Source organism: Lipotes vexillifer, unplaced genomic scaffold (genome assembly GCF_000442215.2).
Source record: "Lipotes vexillifer unplaced genomic scaffold, Lipotes_vexillifer_v1.1 scaffold890, whole genome shotgun sequence".
NCBI lineage: Eukaryota > Metazoa > Chordata > Mammalia > Artiodactyla > Lipotidae > Lipotes > Lipotes vexillifer.
Genome location: NW_006776053.1, coordinates 974,190 through 992,824, shown reverse-complemented (window position 1 = coordinate 992,824; position 18,635 = coordinate 974,190). Strand labels below are relative to the sequence as shown.

The following is an 18,635-nucleotide window of genomic DNA, read 5'->3' as shown; positions in this document are numbered from 1 at the left end:
CGCGGGCCTCTCACTGTTGTGGCCTCTTCCATTGCGGAGCACAGGCTCCGGATGCGCAGGCTCAGCGGCCATGGCTCACGGGCCCAGCCGCTCCGCGGCATGTGGGATCTTCCCGGACCAGGGCACGAACCCGTGTCCCCTGCATCGGCAGGCGGACGCTCAACCACTGCGCCACCAGGGAAGCCCCCGAGAGGCCTTTCTGACTATGACTGTCACCTGGGGCGCTTGCTTCCCAAATTCTAAAACTTCGTCTAGGGGAAGGTCACATCCCTCCTTTGTCTCCTGCCAAATACCACACTTCGTGGAGGCTGGTGGCTCAATGAGGCCTTACCCTCCCAGTAAAAGACGACCCAAGACACCAGAAGGCTCAGGCCAAAGACCCAGCTTGGGGCAGGTTTGGGGGCCTGAGTGGATAGGGTCGTGTGGGTGCCAGTATCTGTCTACACCTCACCTTGCCCCCCAACCCTGAGGTGGAAGCAGCCAGTGTCTGCCTGCCCTTTTCTACATGCTGTATGTGCATGTACGCATGTACGGTCAGGCCACAAGGCTTTGAGCCCAGCCATGCTCTCGGTCTGTCCACTGGGGTAGGGGCGTCACTGCCCCTGGTTTGGGTGGGGCTGGTAAAGGCCCACGTGGCTCCCAGGCTGACAGGGAGAATCACAAAGACAACACTGGAGACTCAGCTTCGGCTGGACCTGGACCCTGTGCCGTTTCTCCGGGGAAGAGGCCCCTTTTCACTCCTTCCTGCTCAATGAACAGCTTCACACGTTGTTTTCCCAAAGGAGGAAACCATCCTGGTGACTTCACACCCTCCTACACACACGGAATGAGTGACCCAACGCCAGTGCAGGCACCAGGGGCTATCTCTGCTTGTCCAGCAGGCTCCTGGCAACAGAAGCTTAGGATAGATGCCCACAGCTGGGGGCCTTCAGCCAGCCGGGAGAGAACTGCCACAGACCAGTACGGCCCAGCACGCCCCTACACAGATGGAGCTCTGAGGCCCAGTGGGAGACCAGGCAGCTCACAGGCTGGCCACCGGTGAGGTCAAGGCTGGACCAGCTTCAGCATCAGCCAGCACCCACAGCAACACCTCCCCTGAGCTGAGTAATTTGACATCTCCCAAGAAACCCAAGCGGTGCCATCACCCTGCTTTTGCAGATGAGGAAACCAAGGCTCCAAGGGAAAACGTGACTTGCCAAAGTCAGTCCACACAGAGGAGACAGCTACCATTTGAACCTGCTCCTCAGACCAGGGAGCCTGTGAGTAACGAGAGAAAGGGATGCCACCGACTTCGTGTCCCCACACGAGGCCTGGGCAGTAAGGAACGCCCCACCCACGCAGACCGGCTGTAATGACAGCACATCGCTAGCGGAGCCCGCACTGTGGGTGCGCCAGGCAAGCGCCAAGGGCCGTGCACGCCTCGTTCCACCTCACAGCCACCCTAGGTGAACGCCACTATAATCCACGTAGTGCAGAGGAGGAAATGAAAGTTCAGACTGGTTAAGCAACAGGCCCAAGGTCACACAGCAGGCAGTCGGCAGCACTGACACTTGAAACCACGTCTGCCTGACTCCCGTAGTCCACACCTCCTTGGACAGTGAGGGACTGAGTGAATGAGTGAATGAATGAATGAATTCTGGCCCAAAGGTGTGGCTCTGGCTACTGTGTCCTTCCCCCACCCCAGCCCCCCTTCCCTTCTGGTCTTGGGATAAGCAGACGTTGCCCATTCATCACTTGACAGGAAGCAGCTCGATCTCAGGCCAGAGTCACGGGGGCCTTGGGAGCTGCAGGGGATGAGCCACAGATGGTGTCTGGTTTCCTGACTGGGCCTGGGCGCCCTCACCACCCGCCCGCCCCCCCAAAGCCACAATTGCCACTCAGATTCCGCAGCTCCACGACCAGCAGGAGCCTGGCTTCTCTGAGACACGGGACCACGTGCAGCCCCGGGAAGGGCGGTGCAGCCTGTGCAGAGAGGTCCCTGAGCCCCCTGCTCAGGGCAGTGGGGCCTCTCACGGGGTGGGTCTGCAGAACCCGGAGGCCAGCGGCTAAGGGGCAATGCAGCACCCACCCAGCTCACCTCCCCGGCACCCTACCCCATCGTTTTCTTCCGGCTCCCCTCTCCTCACCCACCACCCACCCCCATCTCTCTCCAGCCTGGGGCCTCCCTCCAGAGCTCCAGACGCCAACTACCAAAAGTTCCAGGCACTGAAGACTCACCTGCCCTTCCCTGGGTCTTCATCTCAGCGACGGGGTCTCCTGTCTGCCCAGGAACCCGGCAGGAACCCAGGCTCCGCCTCCAGACGCCTCGCCCTCCCTCATAGTCCACACCTGGTCTTCATCCAGGGCCGCTGGTTCTTTCCCCAAACAACTCTCCACTTACCCAGAGACCCTGCCCTCTGCTGGCCTGGCCCCTTCTCTGTGGGGTCCCTGTAGTTGCCTCCTGCCTGACCACCTGACCTCCAGCCCACCAAAGGAGGGTCCCCCCACCAAGACACAAATCTCAACCTGCTTCTCCCCACCCAAAACCGCGCAGAAAAAGGCCCACACGCCTGAGCAAGGCGTCCCAAACTCCGTCCAGCTGGCGCTGGCTTGCCCTCCTTAAAGCCTACCCCGCCCCAGGCCCCTGCACGTGAGGGCCTCCCCTTCCCAACCACACAGCACCCCGGACCTTCCACACACCAGCCTCTGCCTGGAACCTATGACCTCTCATGGGGTAAAGTCTCCCTCCTGCGTCAGGACCGGGTCCTGGGTCGTAATCAGGCTCAGCACTTCTCGTGGGATCCTGGGAGAGACCCGCCCCCTACCTCATCCATAAAGAGGAAACAGCTGGACCCCGCAGGGTGGACTCCCAGGGGCAGTCGGGTGGTACCAAGCAGCCTGCAATCTCCCAGTCAGTGGAGGGGGGCTCCTCCACCCTCCTGATGCTCCAAGCAAGAAACATCTGCCTCCACGCTCAGGATCCCCAAGGTCTCAGGGCAGGCAGAGATCACCAGGCAATTCAAAACACATCACACCCACACTGCAGGGCTTCCCTGAGCCTTTTTACAATTGAGGCGGCTCCAGATCACCTTTCACTTTCTTCTTCTCGGGTAATAAAAACCAATTCTGGAAGAAAAAAAATGTAGGAGCTGTAAACATCTCTCAGTTCAAGGAGCAATGAGGCATTTGGTTTCTACCCGGGAAGGCCTTTGGCTCCAGGACCTGGTGAAGGCAGACCTGCTGAGCACTTGCTCTGCACCACCTCGGCACATTCCTCCGCAGTGCCTGCGCTGCCCTCTTACAGATGAGGAAAGATAGGTGCCGAGAGGTTAAGTGACTTGCCACGCCCTTGCCGCTGGTAAACGGCATGCACCCGTGTTAGAACCCAGATCTGACTCTCTCCAAAGTCTGGGTTTTAATCTCATCTGCCTGGGGACGTCCTTGGAGACCACTATGGAGCTGGGGGAAGCTGGGGGGTCTCACTCTGCGAGGAGCCTCAGACCCCTTAGGTAGGTCCACCATCCCGAGGACCCCGGCCCTCCAGGGAAATGAACTTGCTCTCTCCTCAAGGCCTTGGCAGGCTCTGCCTCCCTTGCCTGGAATGAACTGCCTTCTGGCAAACCTGGATCCTCCTTCCAGGCCCAGCCCAGGGCACCCGCTCTAGGCAGCTTTCCTGGACTCCTCTAGTCAGTTACTCCCAGGTTCCACTGACCTGGTCTCTGGGCCACCACTGCCTGCACACGTGTCTTCTCCCTCAAATGGAGATTTCCTCAAGGGCAGAGACCAAATCACTCTCCTTGTGGCCCCAGCAGGCCGCAGCGGGAGGGTGACCCAGTATGTAAACACCAGAAGCCAGGAGGGAGAAGCCTGGGGACAGCAGAAATTCCCCTTCTCCTACATCCCGTCTCAGACCACGGCTCCTGCCCTGCCAACCAACAGCCAGAGGGGGAAACCCAGCAGAGCAGCCCTCAGGCAGATGGAGGCTCAGGGTTTGTAAAAAGCTTGCCCCGGGCCCAGGAGGACATCCATAATCCCACCAGTGGCCTCTACACAGGGGAAGTTCTTCAATCCCTGGCCTCCCCTAATTTCCTCTCCTGCTCTCTTTTTAAGGTTTGAAAGGGTGGCTATTCCTGGCAAGAGAAACTTCTGTGGAGAACTCACTGCTCAGACATCAGGAAGGGGCCCAGGTAGCCAAAACCCACGCGGGAGACATAAGCATTCCTTTTCCTGCTTCCCTCGTAACCTCGGGAGTTCTGGCAAAGCCTGGAATCACCCAGCATGAAACTTCTCCCCATTAACCTGGGCAGTGACAAAGGTCATGCCAGGCTGATGGCACTGGCCCACTGGCAGCTCCCACCAGGTGGGTGGTCAAGGGGGCAGCGGTGGCAGAGGTGCAGCCAAGGTCAGGTGCTCTGTGAGCCCAGGCCCCAGAGGTCTCCAGGGCCTGCCTCCCTGTCACTTGCTAGGCATACCCTCAAGGGCAAAGGCTGTAGCCCCAGGTGGCAGGAAAGGGTGAGGGGTTCCCCACAGCAGAGGCAGAGGGCAAAGGCCGGTACCTTGCAAAGTGGCTCCTGAGAAGCTCCGGGGAAGGTCTCGGCTCAGGATTGAAGCAGATGTGAGCACGGTACTGGGACCTCTGGGGATCTGGGTGGCCTCCCCGTGCCAGGGCTGGTGAAGGGGGAGAGGCCAGCCCTGTCTCCGTATGGGACTTCCCCTGCCCAAGACTCCCGTCCCCGGCCACTGCCAAAAGGAAACTCCCCCACCATGAGCTGCTCCAAAAATAGCTCTGGCTGCCACCTCCGTGGTGAAAGGAACTTGTCACTGCCACCAGGGAGCCCACTGCTCACCAGGGACTGGAATCTGATGGCAGTGGCTGTGGGGTCAGTCTTGGAGAGAGCGCAAGTGTGCCGGAAGCCAGGGGGCTTGGCATGCAATTACAGTCCACTCTGGGATTGCCCAATCCTGCTCCCCCATTTTACCCTCCAGGAAACTGCGTCAGGAGGGCAAGAGACTGGCCCAGGGCCATGGGCACAGCAGTGGCAGCGCCTGGCTAGGACCCGGCCTCCTAAACCCACCCCATACCCACATGGTCAGGCAAAGGAACTTGCCGTGTAGGCTCTACCAACCCCTCACCCCCACCCCAGAACCCAGAACACTGACAGCAAACGCCGAGGTCCAACCAGCCTGGGAGGGATGAGGGGTGCTTCCCTCACCCACAGGGCTGCATTCCCACCCACCCCCATGGGGGCCAGCCAACGCTAAGAATCATAAATGTTCTTGCTGTCCCTTTAAAAGCTTAACCCTGAGGGCTTCCCTGGTGGCGCAGTGCTTGAGAGTCCGCCTGCCGATGCAGGGGACACGGGTTCGTGTCCCGTTCTGGGAGGAACCCACATGCCACGGAGCGGCTGGGCCCGTGAGCCATGGCCACTGAGCCTGCGCCTCTGGAGCCTGTGCTCCACAACAGGAGAGGCCACAACAGTGAGAGGCCCACATACGGCAAAAAAAAAAAAAAAAAAAAAAAGCTTAACCCTTTCTAATCTCTCTTTTGTGAGCTGAACCAAAAATATTTGCTGCCTAAGAGATGAGAGCCTTGGTAGGCAGCAGCCCTGGGTTCAAGTCCTGGCTCTGGCGCACCCCAGCTGTGTGGGCCCCAGGGTTCTCGCAGGTAAAACTGGAACACAAATAGTATGCATCGCCCCGGGCTGTGGAGGCTCCATAACATCAGGGGCCTCAGAAGTGCTTAGCCCCAGGCCTGGCACAGAATACAGCCCCAATCACTGGAGTTACTGTTGATTATTAAGCCTTATTCTGGCCCCGTGCTCTCGCACACCAGGCTGTGGATCCAGGATCCGAGTGTTCCCACCTTCCCTTCCTTCTACACATCCTTCCAGCTGCCGTCTCCGTTGAGGGCCTGTGCTGACCACGGGTGACCCCAAGATCGCATGGATGGAAACCCCCTTGCTCTTACGGGGTCACAGGAGAGAACCCAGAAACACAGGGGCAGATAACCGCAAGCCAGAAAAGAGCATGAAAAGTGTCCCCAAGAAAAGGACTGAGAGACCCTCACTTCGTGACCCAGGCAAGATCACGGACAGCTTCTTACAAGGGTTGGAGTCTGGGGTAGCCTGGAAGGAGAAGCACGGTGAGCACCAGAGGGACGGGAATTCCAGCCGAGAACGCAGTGGGGTCAACGGCACAGAGGCTGGCGGACCCGCGGGCATGTGGGAGAAGGCAGGGACGCCTCCAGGCCAGCCCCAGCCCTCCATCTCCGAAAAGAGCTCCCGTGGTCGGAACATGCCTTCCTCCCCAGAACGAGAGCCAGCTCCACCCTGGGCAAACCCCCACCCCCCCCCCCCGCGCCCCATCTGCAGCTCGACCGCCGGGACTGACGAGGGCATATGGCAGCTGAGGCCCCAGAGGACACACGGAGCCAGATCCTGGCACCGGGACTCGGCCACCTGCCAGCACACCTTCCCCACCAGCCGGGCCCAACTGTCGGGCATATGCCAGGTGCCGGCCCCTGGGTGACTGCGGCCGGGCCCAGGCCAGCCGTCCACAGGCCTGGGTGGACTCCCCGCCCAGGCCCCGGCTCACGGGGCACCCCTGGAGGACCGTCCTCCACGACCCGGCGAGGTGGGCGGCATCAGCCTGCACACACAGCAGAGGCTCCAGACGGGCCGGTCGGGCCCCCAAGTTCGGCACTTTCTGCCTAACCATTGTTTTTCTTCTGCTTCCGGCCTCCTTTCTGCTGAGAGGAATTCCCTCCAGGGCTCCCATCTAGGACACGGTAGCACCCAGGGAAAACACAGATTCCTGGAGCCTTCCTCTTCCTCCTGGGCCAGGATGGCAAGAACCTTCCTGAAGTTTACCTTGGCTCTGATCAGCCTCCATGCCCGTGGGCACACACGCACTGCCAGTCACTCCCCGCCTGTCCACCTGGGACACAGAAGAGAGGGTGGAGCTGTGCTGAGGGGCACAGACGGGCTCGCAGTCCCATCAGTGACCAGACTCTCAGGGCCGCCTGGGTCACCGGGAGCCTCCAGCACGACCTCCATGCAGCTCAGCGTGGCTCGGTCTGTGGGTGACAGTGTCTCCTCCATCTAGTCCTGCCACCCCACGCAGAGTTACGGGCCAGCACACTATCTCAGCTTCCAGGGCCACACCACAGTGGCCCTGGACCTTCCTGTGTCACATTCCCCACAGGATCCTCGTGGACTCCGCGTCGGGCCTGGGAAATTATGAGGCCATTTTTAACCCCTCGAGGGTGAATCCCACTCTGAGCCACAGCGTGTGGCATGGTGGCTCGGGACTCACATGGTCTGGGACCCTCAAAGGGCCGCATGGCCTTGGGAAAGTCATGGCCTGTCTCTGGGTCTTGGTTTCGCCACCTACAACATGGGTGGGTCGGGCTCTGCAGTCTTGGGAGGGCTCTTCTTGTGCCAACACTTTTTATGAGGCTGATGGAGAATTTTCAACTCGCTGGCGTGCCCTGAAACTGAGCTCCAGGAGCCTGTTATCTAATCCTGTGCTCATGTCTGGGAGGAAAACCAGACCTTCTGGGTCTGGAATTGCTAAGGGACACTCTCTCTGACCTTGGAAGATTTTGTGAGCCCCCCAGCCCCCTGCACACTGCCCTCCCAACTCGCAACAAGCCACAGCCATATGGGGGGATGGCTCAGAGGCCTCCCAGCTCCCAGACACACAGCCATGGAAGTGGCGATGTGTACACAGTGCGGTCCACACACAGAGAACCCCTTAAGTGCCAGGTTCAGGGCCAGATCCTTGAGGGGTGCTCATGTGCTTACAAAACGACCCTGTAAGGCAGACAGTGCGTGCATTTGACAGATGAGGAAAGTGAGGCTAGTGAGGTCACACGACTCGCTGGAGGTGTCCCAGCTGGAGAGAGGCAGAGCCTGGATGGAAATGTAGGTCTGAGTCCTCGTGGTCGTGGGGGAACCAGACCCAAGTGCTTAACTGTGTTGCAGAATCAAAGTAGGGGCCACTGATTCCAACTTGGGCCAATCAAGGGGGCTGCAAGGAGGTAGTGGCACTGGATCTGGGACCCAAGGGCCAGGAAGTGAGGTAAGGCTGCCCAGCACAGGCTCTGGAGTCTGATGTTCAAATCCTGCACTGCCTCTGTCCAGCCGCAGGAGCTCGGGTTAGGCCTGTAGCCATGTCTCTGCAGTTCCCTCCTCTGTAAACAGGGGGCTGTGTAGGACCGGCCTCGTGGGGCTGGTTATGAGGACCGCGTGGAGGACATGCCGGCAGAATGCCAGCAGCTCAGGGCTATCAGGACTAGGTATACACAAGAGCTCAATCAATGTGGCTGTTGCTACTATTATGCCTACCGTTATCACCATTAAAAACCAGTGCTGGGCTTCCCTGGTGGCACAGTGGTTGAGAATCTGCCTGCCAATGCAGGGGACACAGGTTCGAGCCCTGGTCTGGGAAGATCCCACATGCCGCAGAGCAACTAGGCCCGTGAGCCACAACTACTGAGCCTGCGCGTCTGCAGCCTGTGCTCCGCAACAAGAGAGGCTGCGACAGTGAGAGGGGCCCCCGCTCGCCGCAACTCGAGAGAGCCCTTGCACAGAAACGAAGACCCAACGCAGCCAAAAATAAATAAATAAATAATAAAAAATAAAGGAATTCCCTTAAAAAACAAAAAAACAGTGCTCATTCAACAGCGATATCCCTGCAACAAATATTTCTGGCAACCCACTCTGTGAACCAATTGTCACAATAAGACCGGTCTTCCTTCCCCAGGGGACCCCAGTCTCGTGGCCAACCAGGCCCCTGGGCCTGTGAATGTGGCAGGCGGGGCCCACGGCCTCTGGGGATCTCCCCCTTTTAGGGAGGATGGGAGAGGCCACACTGGCTCCTGCTGCATTCTCCCAGAAGCTGGAAGTGATGGCAAAGCATTTTACAAAGTTACCAGGACGATGAACCTGAGTCATCCCCCTCCCCCCACTGCCTCAATAAAATAAATCTGGGCCAGTGCTGGCTGGCGAGAGACCCTATATATTTACATGACGATCGTGCCTCATGATCACAGGGCTCGTGATTCCAGCAAGCAGCGTGTGGCAGGGATGACAGTGGTCCTAGGAGACTCACTATTTTCCAGCGACTTTTATTGTCCATTATATCCCGGCGTTTACAGGGCTCTGCTCCGGGCCTGGCAGGAATATCGCACACGGTGGGGCTGGCAGGCCTTAATATTCCAGTCTCAGTGTTGCGGATCAGTTTTCGCATCTCATCCATGCCACCCCCCGAGTCTTTGTGTGATACCGAGACCCCAGGCAGCTCCAAGGGCCCTGGAGGGAGAGGGTTGAGGGGTCTAGAAGCACAGGTAGGCCCACCCAAGCCATCTGCTTGGTTCCAGTCTGCTGTCCCAGACCAACGGGCACTGCTAACTCTGTGGCCTTCCTTGGGCATAGGAGGGGGCTGTACAAAGCAGAGGGGTGCACAGGTGCACTGGAGCTGCGACTAATGGCTTGAGGGGGCTGCTTGCTAAATTCTCAGGGACTTTGTGAGACACTTATCATGTTGGCGGCTTGCAATCAGGCGCGCTAGGAATAGTTACACCCTGGAAATTGGCAAATGCTACAAATCAAGGCTTTGTACAAATCCCTCTCCCTCCCACCCCGCCACCCCTCCGCCCAGGGACCTGTTTGTTAAACACCAGCATATCCCAGGGAGAAGGTGGCCCAGCGGGCCCTCGTGAGCACCTGGAAGGACACGCGGACTTAAGAGTCAGGTGTGAATCCTGACTTCCTCACATACCACTTGCGTGTGAACTTAGTTAGTTACTTCACTTTTTGAGCCTCAGATTTCTTATCTGTAAAATGGTGACACACCTAAACTCCCAGGTTGTTGTCAGGATTACAGCACCTCATGGCAAGTTCCCTGGGTGATGCTCGATATATAGCAGGTGCTTAATAAATGATATCTATTGTCATTCACTAACGCAACACTTACTGAGCACCGACTCCATACCAGACACTGTCTGAGTGATAGGGATACAGAAATGCCCCAGGGGATGACAAATATCAAATCCTTCACATCTGGACAGTTCTTGATTGTCTGCAGAGGGATTTTTACCCACACCATCTTACGAAGCCTCATGACAACACTGATAGGTGGGCACAGCAGGAATGGTGCCCAATTTCGAGATGAGGAAATGGGGGCTCAGGGCTGGGCACGACTTGCCCGAGGCCCCTGCCAGGGCCTATCCAGATAGGGCTCAGCTCCAAGTCCACTCCAGGCCCACCATGGCACCCATCTCTGAATTCCCAGGCCCAGCCGGGCTGGCCCACCTGATGGTGCCAGGAGAACCCAGGGCGAGGGGACTCCGGGTCTAGGATCCTCGGCTCTAGTCTTGGCTCCACGGCTTCCCTGCTCTGGGTCCTTCCCCTCCAGGGCCCTCAGCTCCCCATCGGAAGGCTGAGAGGACTGCGCTCAGGACGCTGTTGGCCCTGATGGGTGAGGGTCTGCCTCTAGGCTTCCTGGCTTGGCCAAATGTCCCTCTGTCCCCCCAGAGCCAGGGAGGCCTTGGGCATATAAACATCTCCTGAGCCCCAGCCAGAGCCCAGGAGAACCAGGGCCTCTTAAGCAGGAAGGAAGAGGGCCGTGAGCTGGGGCTCCCAGCCCCCTATTCTGGGCTTGCCATCTCACCCTGCTGGCGGGGCTCACCCACCCATTTCACAGATGAGGAGACTGACGCTCAGAGAGGGGTGGTGTCACCAGCCTGGAAGCAAGATTCATCTCCTAGGCTGGCAGCTTCCAGAGCTCGTGGCTGCAGTGCCCACCAAGCCCCTCGGTTCTGATGCCTTGGCGGCCTGCAGATGAGACCGTCCTGGCCACCCAGCCTCAGCCCAGAGTGGTTGAGGAGCATTTCGCTGAAACAGGAGAACAAGAAAAGTACTGGCAACTCTGATGACTCAAATAACCTTTGAAACTAGGAGGTGGGCGGAAGTGGGCGGCATTTCTGATGGGTTTCACCTCACTTCCTAGAAGGATGCATCACCAGCTTTAGTTTAGTCAGCACTCACCCGACCGTCAACGGAGACCTGTGCTCTGGGCGGCAGGTCTCAGCTCGCTTGTCACCAAAGAAATTACAGGCTGGCAGGTGGAAGTCACCCAGCCTGTCGTCGGGGGTGTGGGGGGGAACTCTTCTCATTTTACAGATGGGGAAACTGAGGCCCAGAAAGAGGGCAGGGGTTGGTTCAGGGACGCACAACAGGGACTTAAGTCTTCAAACTCCTTTGCCAAAAGGTTAATTTTTCTCTTTGGGGAGGTAGAAAAGGAGACTCTCTAGAGCTTTCAAAGGAAAAAAGGGAAGAAAAAAGAACTAGCAGCTGAATGGAATTGCAACAAGGCCCCCAGCCAGCCCGAAGAGGTTTCCGAAATTCTGTACAGTCTGAATTCTTACGGGCTGAGGGGTCACGCGATTTCCTCTTCAGAAGGCAGAGTTGAAACAGTCTGACTGAGGCGGCCAGGGGGAGGAGAGAAGTGTCCACAAGAATAGGAATCATGAGTTTCTGTCTGGCTGCTCTGATGACTTTCTGGGTGACCACGGTCGAGTCCCTTGCCCTCTCTGGGCCTCAGTTTACCCTGATTTATTTACTATGCACCAAGCCTTACTCTAATGCACTTAACTGAGGTTAACCTACTTACCCCTTATATAACACAGCTGGGGTTTGAAGCCAGCTAGCGTGGCTCCAGAACCCACACTCCAACCACTGAGCCACAAGGCCCTCCAGCCTGCAGCAGGCATATCTCCAGAGTCCTTCCTGCCCTCAGGGGCTTTGCCCATCTGTGGCTTGGATACCAGCAGGCAGGTTTCTAAAGACACTAAACCATCCTCCTTAACTCGCCTGCTGCTCTGAGCTGCTACCTTATCCATGAACTCTGATTCCTTCACTTTGTTCAGCAGTCTTTATAACTATTTTAGCTTGGGAGACCCTCGGGAAACTCCCAGGTCATGGCAGCCAATGACCCACCTCTTTGAGCCTTGCTGGGAGCCCAGAGTCCAAGCAGGAATGGACGACCCTGCTCTGATGTCCATTTTGGAGTTTTACACTCAGGTCAGCCTCTGGGACCGCAGGAGGGAGACTGCCATTCAGGCATCCAAGAAAGAGAGAAAAAAACATCTATTCATAGCCAGACAGAACCTGCTCTATGGAAATCACGCTACCGACGCGACAAGCAGCCCAGCTGTGCAAGAGATTCCCGAAGAGCCTGACCTGGGAACATCCACGTGGAAGGCTCAAAGGCTTGGGTGGTCACCAAGCTTATAAAATCTGCCTGGATGCTCAACCATGAAATTCCTGAGGGCATAAGGTTCTGACCCAAAACCTGGGCTTGTCTTCCAAAACAAAATTCTTCAGACAACGGACATTTTTTGGCTTCAACAAACAGGCTGCTGATCTCTGTTTCACTCTGATCTCTAGAGTAAGGAACATTCACGGTGAGAACATGCTCCCACCCCATGCCATGCACTGTGCCACGTGTTGGGGTCCACCTGGTCATTCCCAAGGGTGGGTGTTACTATCTCCATTTTGCAGATGGGGAGACTGAGGCTCAGAGAGGTGCTGACTCCCACAGCTGGGAGACGGCAAAGGTGGGGTTTGAAATCTAGTGCCGGTCTGGAGCGTAGGGGGTTGGGGATGAATCCCAGTGGAGCCTGCTGTCTGCATCATGAAGGGGAGCTCCAGCCGAACATGCAAGCATAGGGAGAATTCTGTGGGGCGGGTGCACACGGAGTCTCGGACCCTAGATGCACAGGCTTCCCTCCGCACGTGGGAAGAATCCCTGCAGAGGGACAGGTTGGGAGGGTTGGCCCAACAGCAATTAAAATCACCCCGTCGAGGCTGCCTCAGTCCCGCCTTTCCAAAGACACTGGAATCCACTAACTGGGAATGCTGAGCTGAGCACCCAGAAAATCTCCCACGCTGCGTTCATATCATTGCATCAATGGCAGGTGATCATTAAACACACGTGCAGTCGCTGCCACGCCACTGTTTTATTCCTGGGAGCGGAAGAAACCCTGAATCCACTCATCTGAGGTCTCACGTCTCACCAGAGACCTCAGAAAAAACCCCGAAGAATCCACCAGTCTACTTCCTATACTTGAAATCAGGAAGACAGGAAACTGAGGCTCAGAGCAGAGAAGTGATATGTCCAAGGACATTAAACCATTTGTTCAACTGACCAACACATACTGGGACCAGCCTCCGTCCTCAGTGGGGCTCCTTGTTTAGAGAGAGACAGGAGTCTCATAAGCCGACACCTACAACCCCATGTGATGGCTGCTTTGTACACCCAGGGTGTGGAAGCACAGGGAAAGCTCTGTGCAGTCCGCCTGTGGAGGCGGGGGTGTTTCCTCATAATAGGAAGCTGCTCTGAGCAGAGGAGCAGGGGGAGGCCACTCCCAGCGGAAGGCACAGCCTGTGCAAACGCCTGGAGGCTAGGCAAGCCCAGCATCAGCTGTGGGATAGAGGCGCTAAGGACAGCAGTGGCCTCAGGTCTGCAGAGGGGAGGGACCGAACATCTGCACACAGAGCTGGTAAGGGGTGCAAAGCCAGGGCCAGAACTCAGGTTTCCAGACTCCCCTTCCAGGGCTCTTTTGCACACTCTGCCTCCTGTGGTACCAAATCTAGGTATGATTTTACTCAATGGGTTACGTGATGAATTAGAGCCCCAGTCACAGTTTAGCAGCATCCAGCCTCCACCTCCGCTACGTGCACACTGACCTCCCCACCCCTTCCCTGGTCATCCCAGGTAACTGTCCACGGACAGGAGGAAAGAAATGCCTACAGAGTCTCCCTCTCAAGAGACCCTGCTGGGGCCCTATCTCAGGAGGACCATAAAGTTTACATTCTGGGCTCCAAGACTCTCTCCTATTTGGTATTTATTGAGCATCGACTGTGTGCCAGCCTCCGTGCTAGGCACCGGAAGGATTCATAAAAGGTGGTTACAACCTCTAACTCACTCAGCCATCCCCTAATCCTGAGATGGGCAGAAATCCCTACTCCTATCACCCGGGAGAGGAGATGTGAGGCTCAGAGAGGCCTGGGACTTCCTGGCTCAAGATCACTGGGCCAGGACGGGTCGGGCTGGGATGCTGCCCCGGAAACATCTGGTTACAGGGCCTTTGCCAAAAGAGATAAGCGTCCCTGGGGAAACAGAAGAGCCTGGATCCCTCCTTCCCGCCCTGCAGGCTGCCCTTTACCCACAAAGCAGGCAGAGGCTGCACTGGCAGGCGCCACCCAGAAGGGCGGGGCACTGTCATTATGGGGAGGGGCCCCTCTCCCAGCTCAGGGAGCACAGCCAGGGTTGGCGGCTCATGCAGGGAGAGGAGAGGCTCTTGGCTCTAAGCTGCCCGGGCCGGTGCCACCGAAGGACTAAGTGCTTGTGGCCAGTGAGGCTAGGACGCAGAGCACGGACACTGGGGTCAGCGGCCCCCTGGCCAGGTCACCTCCCGAGTCTCTGAGTCTATTCAGCGGGGGTGACACGACCCGGCCCTGGCTATGGTGACAGCTCTCCCTCCCTGGACCGGGGTCCCTGTGCGCCATCTGTCTCCTCTGTGGGAATGTTGGTGGGGCCCCTGGGTACCCTAGTTAACCCAACCCAAATGGCTGCAGACACTCCGAAGCACTAAGGCTCAGCTACGCCCTATCCAGACAGGGCTGCCTCCTCACCCCTCCTGTACCAGGTCCCTACAAACAGCATCCCTACAAAACTCACGTCTACCTGGAACCTGGAAATGTGGCCTTATCTGGAAATAAGGTCTTTGCAGATGGAATCAAATGAAGATAAGGTCACACAGGATTAGGGTGGCCCTAATCCAATGGCTGGCATCTTTAAAAGCAGAGGGAAACTTGAACTCAGAGATGCACAGTGAGAAGGCCATGTGACAACAGAGACAGAGATTGCAGCGATATGTCTACAAGCCAGGGAACGCCAAGGACTGCTGGTAACCACCAGAAGCCAGGAGTGAGGCATGGAACAGACTTGCCCTCAGAGCCTCCAGAAGGAACCAACCCTGCCAACACCTTGATTTTGGACTTCCGGCCTCCAGGACTGTGAGAGGATAAATTTCTGTTGTTTTAGCCCACCCCGTTTGTGCTGATTTGTTATGGCAGGAAACGAATACACTCCCGACCCCGGCCCACCAACCCCAGCACAGCTGACTTTCACGTGCAGCCGCAGTTTCCCAGGTTCTCCAGGCACTGCAGACTTATCGAAGACTCCCTCAGCCTCAACTTCTGTTTCGGGTGCTGCAGAGAAAGTAAATCAGTGGTTCCCAGGTCTGGGGATTTCACAGGCCTGTAAAGCGTCCCCCAAGTTCTGAAGACAGACATAAGGTTGCCAACGTTTTCTGACATTTAAATAAAATTTCTATCTGTGATCACCATCCTGCGTAAAAGAAGGACACCCGACATAAGAAAGTAGCTGATGCCAGGCCTGTCCTTAAGTTTTCTCATGCCACCATGGATCAGCGAGAATGTCACACAGTTTGGGAACCAAACTCCAGCCGCTGTGCCCTGCTGGGTGACTTTTTTCAATCCTCGCCGAGGAGAAGGGAGGCTAGCCTCCTCCACTCTTCTCTGTGTACAAGAAGGAGGTTTTCTCCATCTCAGAAACTTGACAAGTATATTCCAGTTAACCTGTGGGTAACTCCAGTTAATCCCCTCTGAGGACTGGGTGATCTCCCAGCCCGAGGGAGGCATTCCAGGCCAGTCAATGAGGGAGGATCAAGAGGAAAAGAAAATAAAAAGGAAAAGGAGGAGGGTGAGGGCTAGAGAAGCACTGACGCTTCTTGTGAAAAGAAAATCAAATTGTGAAATTATGCAACAAGCAGACATCACGGTCCGCATGACTCCAGCCCTCTTCAAAGACACCTCGTAAACCCACGCCCGGCCTCGGAGGGAGAGGCCAGATGCCTGGCGCTGTGGGGAGGAGCTTTCGAAACATCTGGCCCCGGCGGCCTGATGACCCAATGGAAGCCAGTCACCCTGTGCTCCGTGACCGCTGAACCCACGTCAGCCTCGTGGTGACCAGAGGTGTGCCGGCAGAGCTGCTGGGGATAAAAAGCTGTCCGAGTTCAAGGAATGTTTCTTTTCCAGTAACTCGAGAGCTCTAATCCCATCTCAGAGATACCCCCCAACACTGGGGAAACTCTGGCCTGGCCGTGCCGGGGTGGCCTCGCCGGGACAGTCTCAAGAACCTCAGATGATAAGGCCGGATGCCCTCGCCTTCCAGGGCTGGAGTCCATCTCTCCCTCCCTCCCCTTCTGCACGCCCAGGCCAGGGGCAGGGTGGGCCCCAGTTCTCAGGAAGCCAGGAAACACACTCTTTTCTGGGCTAAATGCCCAGATTCCTTGAGCAGTCATAGGACACGCTTTTTCTGAGCTGATCCAAAGCCACAGGCACGGACTGGAAGCTTCTTTGGGCGGCATGAACCTGCAGGGACCCAGGCGCACCTGGAATTCCAGGCTGAAGGCCGGTCAGCGAGAGAGGCCCCAGCTGGCCCCAGACGGGCAGGGGCTCCATCCTGCCCCGGTGGGTGACTGAGGGCTCAGAGCTGTGCTCTTGTGGGCCTCTGTTTCCTTTCCAAGAAAACGAGGTTCCTTCATTCCGTCATCGTTTGCCAGGCTTTTCTTGAGAGGCTCGCGGAACCAAGCACTGTCTGCGGCACAAGGCAGAGAGGGCCTTGTCCCTCCAGAGGTGTGTGGTCAAGAGGTGGATCCAGACGTGGCAGAAAACAGACACGGTCATTTCTGACACAATAAGTGCTATGAGGGAAATGCAGCTGAGGAGTGAGCCGGCGGGTACAAATAAGGCTTCACGGGGTCGCTGGGACAATGAAATCAGATGGTGCAGCAAATTGCTTAGCAAATAATCAGCACTCAACAGATAAGTGGGGTCCTCCCTTCATCCCACTGCACGGGTGGGGCAACTGAAGCCAGAATGAGAAGGGCTGCAGCAGGCTGTCTAAGGACTGGGGTGCTTTGGGGGCCCTACTGCCCCACGTTTCCCGGGCAGCCAAGAGAGGCCCCACCGGCCCCACCTGAACCTGCTGGACTCCCTGCTCTTTCTTGGTGGGAAAGCCTCTGATATCATGCCCCAGGCTAGACCATTGAAAAAGTCTATCCTTCTAAATCATCACGCCCCCAGCCAGCCCACAAAAACCACCCGTTCTCCACCAGCAAGGCTGTTCCAGCAGGTGAATGTCCTCCCTGAATTTAAATCTGGGGTCCTTCGCCTATTTGCTAGGAAATCTTGGCCAACTTTCATCACCTCTCTGAGCCTCACTTTTCATGATCTGAAAACGGGGAGGGAGCCCTCCCTAAAAAGCTTGCTTGACATGTTCAATAAGATCGTGGAAGCAAAGTGCCCAGGGTGTGTCTGGCACACAGGAGGCCCACCTGCCCTGCCTCCACCTGCACCAAGGGAAGGGGGAGTATGGACCTGGTCTGGGCATCCGGGTCCAGCCCTAGGGGAGCTTGGCATCAGGAGGGAAAGGCTAAGTAGAGGGGCTGGCGCTCTAACCGGAATGGAGTGTCAGACGCGTGTGAAGACCAGCCCCGCGCCTTCTTTGCTGGGTGTCTTGGCCATGACCCTCACCTCTCTGAGTCTCAGTCTCCCCGGCAGAAAAATGGGTTCTGGTGATGATGAAATGAGACCTCACCCAGGTATGTGAAGTCACCCAGACAGTATCTGGCACATTAGTCCACTCGCCCTCATTCATCCATTCTAATGTCTGGGTTGCATCCCAAGTGGGTGCTGGACCCTGTGGGGGGCCAGGGTGGGAGGGGTGCGGCCCAGCCCCTTGTTGGTGGGCAGACCCATCTCCTCTAGAACCACCCTGGCTCTGAGAGGGGGCACAAAGGGGCTCCTGGGTTAAGCTAGGCTCACCCTCTGTGGGAAACGATGACCGGACAGATCCTGGGAACAGCCGGCTCACCCCCTGGGTGCCACTGACCCCATAACACGGCCTCACACCAAACCTGACACTGTGAGCCCCTCGCTGCGTGCCACACATCAGCTGTAAGACAGGCCAATGACCGGGTAGGCCAGAGGAACCTCTGACCCCAGCCCGCTCCCTGCAACACTCCGCAACAACGTGCCACAAACATTAAAGCTCAGAGCTGCTAGTCTGAACAGCTTCCCCTCTGACTCCTCCAGACCAACCAACCAGTCAATCAATCAATCAGTCGATAAGGCGAGAATCGGAATTCAATCATGGTGACAATACAATGGGCTCCCCAGGAAGCGAGTTAGAAAACCGGGTCTCTTGCAGATTAATGAGACTGCCTGGAAAACGGGGGAAATAAATGTATTCCCGGGGCAGACACACTCCCATTAACTCCAGCTTCTCATCCCAAGAAAACAACACGCAGAAATTCAGATTTAGGGAAAATAATACAGCCCTGGCACTTTTTTTTCCCTTCGCAAAGCGGCTGCTGTGAGCTTTACATATTTTATCATTTATTCGCACATTGTCCCCAGCAAGTTGGTAGGCGCTGGCCTTGTTTTTCACAACAAAGCTGTGAGAGAGGCTGGGGATGTGGAGGTGAGGGGCCTCCCGCCCCGACACCCAGCTGACAACAGGCTGGGGCGGTGGGTGGGAGAAAGCCATAGGTTTTTTTT

At 56.9% G+C, this 18,635-nt stretch overlaps 1 protein-coding gene across 1 annotated transcript in view; it reads right to left on the bottom strand.

The window, feature by feature from the left end:
• The window catches only part of NEK6 (NIMA related kinase 6), a 50,775-nt gene extending 47,074 nt beyond the window's left edge, over positions 1-3,701 (bottom strand). Inside the window, exon 1 of the mRNA XM_007450248.1 lies at positions 3,692-3,701. The gene's annotated coding sequence lies outside the window, so the exon portion shown is untranslated. The remainder of the gene's footprint in view (positions 1-3,691) is intronic.
• Between the last annotated feature and the right edge of the window lie 14,934 nt (positions 3,702-18,635).